We start from the raw sequence: 7194 nt of genomic DNA, 5'->3' as shown, positions 1-7194 counted from the left end.
TTACGCCAAATATCTTCCTTGCCATTCGGGTCTTACCCTCGTTCCTGCACCAGAGTTTCTGTGTGTGTGTCTGCTGCTCTCTGTGTCTCTGAGGATGTCACACTTACACAGCTGTTGGACTTTGTGGGAAGGTTTTAAATCCTCATGCTTGGGTAGGCACACAAGCATGTATAGTCACTGTGACAGGGACCCTTTAAGGGTCCCAAACATTCCAGGGGATCTGCAAGCTTTCTGGGTGTCAGCAGGATCTCCTGTAACTTGGGAAAACTGGGAAACTGACCAACCTAGGGGTCAGCTGCTGAGCCTAAGGTGGCTTGGGAAGTTCAGGGAAGGGTTCTTGTGGGAGCTTACCCAGCCCTGTGGTCCTCAGTTGGTACTGCACATGCCATGTGCTCCTGGGGACAGTACATTGCTGCAGACATGTTTGGACAGAGAAGGAGAGACAGGTGGCATGTGACCCTAGTGGCACATTTACCTGCTGGCTCCTTCCTCCATTTCTGTATTCTGTGCCCACTATGCTCTGAGGGGCAAGAGGCCCTCATGTGAAACCAGCTTTAATATCAAAAATTACCTTGTTCACTAATATCCTAAGCCAAGGTTAGCTAGCTCTCTGGTGTTTGATTTCTGGACCCAATGGCAGGCCTCTGAGCCCCAATTAATGCAGACTAGAAAAGAGAAAGCCCTGGCCAGTGTCCTGGAATGGAGAGGAACAACCACACTCCCTAAGTCACAGGAAAATTCCATCACTGCCTCCCAGAGAGCAGGGAACACCATCTTGCCAGCAATGAGGAAAATTTCCTTTTTCCTCTGAGTATTGAGGCTGGATGGGCAAGATGGCCATGTTGGTAAAGTACTTGCCGTGGATACACGAGGACCCAAGTTCAGTCCCCAGCACCTAAGTGTGGTCCTGTAGTGTGCACCTATAACCTCAGCTAGGGAAGTGGAAACCGGAAGATCCCTGGGGCTCTCTTGGCAGCCAGTCTATTCAAATGGGAGAGATCCAGTGTGACTAAGGGGAGACCCTGTCTCAAAACAAAAAGTGGACAGTAATAAAGGAAGACCCCAGATGTTGACATCTGGCTTCACACATGCACACAATAAAAGGATAAGAGCAGTCATAGGGTTGAAGAAAGCCTATATGTTATATGTGTATGATGAGGCACTGGCAGAGCAGTGCTGGGTGTGGTGGTTAATGTGTGCTGGAGGCGGGGGGGGGGGGGGGGGGGGGGGTCTTCATGGCCTCACTCTGCAGCCACACCAGGAGAGCCTTAGCATTTTGCTGTAACCAGGAGCTAATGGGGGTGGGGGATCCTTTCTTGCTTACACAGCTGGGTGAGTGCTCTTTCCTCATGAGAACTTCCTCTAAAGTCCTAAACTTGGGTGTGGTCTGGACTGTCTTCCTGTGTGCTTTGGAGCCCAGGGGTCAGGGAACAGAGGCTGTGACTCAGGCATGTGACAGAAGAAACAGTGATTGGACCATGGGGCCTGGGCAGAAGCAATGCTGTCCAAAGAAATGTCTGTGGCCCTGCCTGCCAGCAAGCACAAGGTCTGCTCTCCCCTTGTTTCCAAGTCAGGATTGCCTTCCGCTCTCCCTTTGCCTAGTGATGAAATGGAGTATTTGGAAATGAAGCTGTGTTAACCTGGTGGTGCCTGCTTCCTGCTGAGGACTCCCTCTGAGACTGTCTCTGTCCATCTCCTTCCACCTCCTGGAAGACTAAGAGGGGATTCTGACAGTGATGCTTTGGAGATCATGTGCCTCTAGCTTACTTTTGTAGTATGTTAATGATTGTAAAAAAAAAAAAATGCTGTCCTTTTCTTCAAGTTGGAAGAGCCCAGTGTTTAAAAGCTGCTTGATTGTTCAGTGGGAGTGGCCAGGCCTGGCTTCACTGGGCTGAAGTGGGGTATTGAAAGGAGGGGACTGTGTGTTCCACAGTCTACCTGGGTTCCCAGTATGATGTCACCACCACCATCTGGAATAGGAGAATAGCACTGGGTGTTAGAAGTTAGGCCATGTCCTGTCCTTGTTGAGGAAGGCAGGGCCCTCCTGAAGGAGGCAGGTTGGACAGTGCAGCGCTGAGCCCTTTGCTGTGGCCCTGGGCATCTCCTGACCCCAATGTCCAGCTCCCATTGCTTCAAACCTTACGCTGTCTGTAGGTCAAAAGTATAGAAAAGAGAAGTGAATGTATTTTGGAACCCTTTGCTTCATTCCTGCCTTGAGGGATCACTCACTGGGGTGTATCTGGTCCATACTTATGTAGTTCTCAGGTGCCCAGTGACCACTGGGCTGACCACAGATTGCACTGGTCACCTCCATGTACCTTTGGGGCAAGGTATCTATCTGGGTCCAGAGAGGGGCAGGAAAGGACACAGGCTTTGGTGTCATCCAGATTCCATGTGCTCTCCAGAGGGTGCTGCAGCCCAGCCCCCTTTTATTCCTGTCGTGCTGACATTTGGGGGGCTTCTATTCAGCCATGCAGCTACTTAAGTGACAGATGGATGCTGACCACAGGCACCACCAGTGGATGCCTGGAAAAGGTGTGTTGTTGTCCCTCCCCCCACCACCACCCGCTTCAGGGACAGTTCTAGGATGTCAGGTTCACTGTCATTTTCTTCATAGAACTGTGGGCTCTGTAGGGAAGGCTTGAACCTGGTCCTACCAGTGTGGATGCTGCTCTCTGAGGGCCTTGAATGATGGAGGAGCGCCCTGGAGTGGAGGTGCTGCTAGATGTGCATGTGCCAGTCTGTTCCTTTCCTGCACTTCCTGTGACAGCTTCAGGTGGTGGCTGGCAGGGCATTTTCAGGTTCCAGTCCTGTGGAACCAGGGTGGGGAGATTTCTGCCTCCTGTTGCATACTTTCAGTGTCCACCAGCAGGGGGCACAGTGGGACCAGAGTGGTGTCAGCTGCCCAGGCAGATGCTGGTACCAGCAGTAGCTTAAACAGTAGCTGAGAGATTTGGTAGGCTGGTTTTTTAGTGTGTAAATCTTTGTGTTAGCATCCAGACTTTGGTGCTGTATGACATCCCACAGTGAGTAGAAACTCAGTGTGTCCCCAGGCCTTTCTTGACTTCCCAGAAACTATGGCTTGGTCAGCACAGCCAGACTTGATTGACAGTTCCTAAATTTGGGTGGATTTTAAGAGGTGTGTGTCTCCTTGTTGACTTTTGTTTATTCTTGTTGCAGACATTTTTCCATGTGATAATTGATTTAAAATAATGTCGTATATGTTCTATTCTCCCTTCATGGCAACCTGGTGGGTTATTTGCTTCAAACCAGGATTTAATGAGTAACTTTTAATTTAACAGTAGTTTATTTTTTTATGTTTTTGGAAATTTTTCGCCAGGCATGGTGGTGCACACCTGCAATCTGGGATTCTAGAGGCTGAGGCAGGAGGATGATAACTATATAATAAGACAGTATCTTTAAACACACGGTTATTCCTGGATTTCTTTTTAATTCCTGGTAGAATAAACACAGTTTTCGTCTTTTCACCCACCATGCCCATCTGGGGCTGAGCCCTGGGGAACACCCACTTCAGGGTGGTGATGGTGAGCTGAGCTCCCCATGCCAGCACCTCCTCTTTCCTCCTCCTAGCTCTCTGTGAGCAGTTAGTTCCTGATCTCAGCAACAGGATGCACATTCCAGGTGAAGGTCTCCCTAAGCCATGGGGACCCCACCCTGCCCCTGTCAGCTCTTAAATAGAAGCTAGGGCTGCCCCGCCCTGAGGCTTTAGTTGGGTGTTAACAGGGGAGAGCCTGTCACTCAGACTTCCATGCTTGGAAGCTCCCAGAAGGCCTTGGTTGTAACCATGGCCATGCCTCACTGCCCATCTTATACAGCCAGCAGACCCCATCAAGGCAGGCTGAGATGTGTAAAACCATGGCCACACCTCACTGCCTGCCTTGCAGGGTGAGGCAGTCCCCCATGAAGGTAAGCGGAGGAGCCTTCACCCTTAGTGTGACCTGGGCCAGTGCCATGGAAGTGTCTGAGCTACATTGTCACAGAGGTCCTGACTCCTGCCTGACATGAGGGCATGCTCTGGGGTGACAGGACAAGTTGAAGACCCCCCAGACTTAGTACATCTGTCCTGTCCACAGAGCAGGAAGGCAGAAGCCTGATTCCTTCAAACTCAGACCTGATCGGTTCCCACAAAACACCTAAGATCACTTTCTGGATGATGGGGGAGAGAGTATTTATTGGAAATGGTGGTAGATTCTTCGTGAACATAGCTCTTGAAGGATGAGACATGGGTGACTTCCTGAGTGCTCTTAGCTTCATAGCTGCCTAATTCCCAATATAGACCTTGTCTCTCTCTATAAATACATATATCAAGATTTCCTGAAATTCTTGTCAGAATTTCACCCATGTGTTGCAAACCTGGACCAATCAGAAGACGGGCTGCATCTCTGGGGCTGCCCCGACCTACCTTCTTTCTCAGAGATCATGGAAGCTCCTAGCCTTTAGAGCAAAGCACAAGGCTGGCCCACAGTCCCTGCTGCGCAGGAGGGGCTTGCTCTGGGCTCAGGTGGTCTCCAGCCCAAGTCCCCCAGCCCTGTGTACTGTCCCCTGTCAGTGTGTTTGTAGACATGAGCACCTGTCTGCACTCTGTAGCTGTGTCTGTTTCGTGCTGGTCTGTTGACTTCTATGATTATCCACAAATAAATATTTTCATTGCAGTTGTGTTTGTGTGGTTATTTCTCCCAGGCTACGCCTTGTGGTTCCTCCTCGAATGGGTTTTGAAATACCCCTCAAAGCAAAGTGTGTTCTTGGTCCCACCTGTGGTGGCTCCCAGCTCACCCTTCACTCTCTCCTGTCTCGTGGGATTTTCTGGTGCCTTATAGCCAGACCTAAGGCTCCCAGCAGGATTCACTGGAGCGGGAGCTTGGAGATGGAAGACCTGCCCTGGTGCTCCCGGCAAAGTTCTGGAGATCAGTCATTGGCTGACGGTCGAACTTCTCAGTTGTTAGTGAGCTCTGGTGACACTTGGCGGGGACAATGAGTGTTGAAGCGTGGGAGTCCCACGACCATACATAACTCATTCGGGCTCTTAGGTGTAAAGCCTTGGAGCAGTTCAGCAGCGGGTCTGAAGGCAAGGAAGGGACTGGGAAAGAGATCCCTAAGTCCCCACTTGGTCGTCCACCACCAGAGAGGATGCAGAGCCATGCAGGAGGCTGACAGGGACAGAGTAGAGACATAAAGTGGTGACAAGTGTCCTGTGATTGCTGTACCGCTTTCCATCTATTTAAAGCTGTGGAGGCCAGGTGTATACAAGTGGAATTGCCTCGTTAATTATAGCAATCATGTTTGACACGGGGCCACTCAGCAACACCAGATCACCCACCTCTTGAGATCTCCAGTCTAATCCCGCCTCTTGCCCATGCCATGTATCATCTCCGAAGGTTCAGGATATGGCCATCTTTGGAAGCCATTCCTCAGTGAGCAACATCCTGAGACAAGGGTAGAAGAGGGTAGCATCTTGACTTGGTCACCTCTCCCCTTTTAAGATCTAAGTCAAACATCCCACCGAGGCTCACAATCTCACCAATTCAGGGTCTCTCCTAGAAAGGAAGGCTGGCTTCAAGCTCACTACCTGCAGGGGTTCAAGTTCCTGGACCAGTCAAATAAGGCCAATGTGTCCAGCCAGTGGTGAAGGGGAAGCTGTCCATGCTGCTAGAGAAAGGACAGAGGGTAAAGGGAGGTGGGGAAGACATCCCCGGGGTTTCTAGTAAGCCACCAGACTCATGGATGGCTAGGCCTTGTGACTGTCAGAAGATCTGGCCATATACTGCCCCTGGCTCAGCAACTTCCTGTGCATTATGTCTCTCGTGAGCACGTCTAGCACATCTGAACCCAACCCTGACTTCCCAGTGGGCCTCTGCCAGGGCCTCTGCTACCTACGGTCTTGTGTAAGATTGTTCTCTTCTGCTCTCTGTGAAGGCAGGGAGCCCCAGAGGCCTGGCCAGTGCCTGCCAAGCCAGACTTTCCAGACTCCTCCAGGGTCTTGCCCTGCTTGGAATCCCACTTTCACTACCTAGGAGAACCGGTATGTGCAGGCTAAGCTGGTCACTGACAGTGATCCCTTCCAGCTGTTGGCCCAGGCCATCAGTGCTTCCCTGCATTCTATTTTTTTTTTTTTTTTTAGTTTTATTCTTTTAACTTTTTTATATTTATTTATGGGTGTGAGTGTTTTGTCTGTGCACTGGATGCACATCTGGTGCCCATGGAGATCAGAAGAGGGATCACATCCGCTAGGACTGGAGTTACAGAGAGTTGTGATTCACCATGTGGGTGCTGGGAACAGAACCTGGGTTCTCTGCAAGAGCAACAAGTGCTCTTAACCATGGAGCCATCTCTCCAGCTCACCGCTTCCCTGCATTCTTGTGGCATGACCTTATCCACACATGGAGTGTCTCCCTGTCCTGTACAGACTCCAGCCAGGGAAGCAGGAGAAAAGAGAGAGTGCCTGGCATTACATATCTGTCTCCTTATTGCCATGTAACATCACACTGTTCACCCATTCAAAATGTGGTCAGGATCTTGCTATAAAGATATAACTGGAGGTGTAATGAATTCTAAATAATTGCCCCCCACCCCCAATGGTGTTCCTGAATGTTGGGGTTGTTAGGGTTGGTTGGTTGTTTGTAATTGGGTCTTTCCAGGTATCACAGTTTAGATGAGGACGGGCAGGATTGGAACTGCCTCATGTCTGGTGACCCAATAAGAAGGTGGCCTGTGAGTAAAGCACTCAATTCAGGGCCAAGAGATGCCTAGGCCCCACCCCTTGAGAACTAGGGCAATGGCTTCCTTCCAAACAAAGGCCCTGCAGGGACAGAGTAGTCCCTGAACCAGGACGGGACACCTGGAGTGGCCAGCCTGGTGGTCTTGCTCCCCAGCCTCCTCCACTGAGTGGGAGTAGCACACATCTGGGCTGTGTATGGAGCACATCTGGAGCCAGCAGCAAAGGACTGCCCTTGATCCCTCCAGACCTGCCTGCAGAGCCTGGAGCCCCTGGGCCACCCCTGCTCAGACTTCAGCCAGAAGGAAAGATGCCCCCATTGTTAATATTCTGATCTGCCCCTTGAAATCCCACCCCCTTGGCAACGCCCTGGGTCCTGCCATAAAAGCCTCATTCTGAGGAAAAACTCATCCCCTTCCCCATACCTCTTCCACTTTTCCTCCCACAAGGTGCATCCCTTC

The sequence above is a fragment of the Onychomys torridus genome, chromosome 18, assembly GCF_903995425.1.
Source record: "Onychomys torridus chromosome 18, mOncTor1.1, whole genome shotgun sequence".
NCBI classification, from domain to species: domain Eukaryota; kingdom Metazoa; phylum Chordata; class Mammalia; order Rodentia; family Cricetidae; genus Onychomys; species Onychomys torridus.
This window is presented reverse-complemented; position numbering follows the sequence as displayed.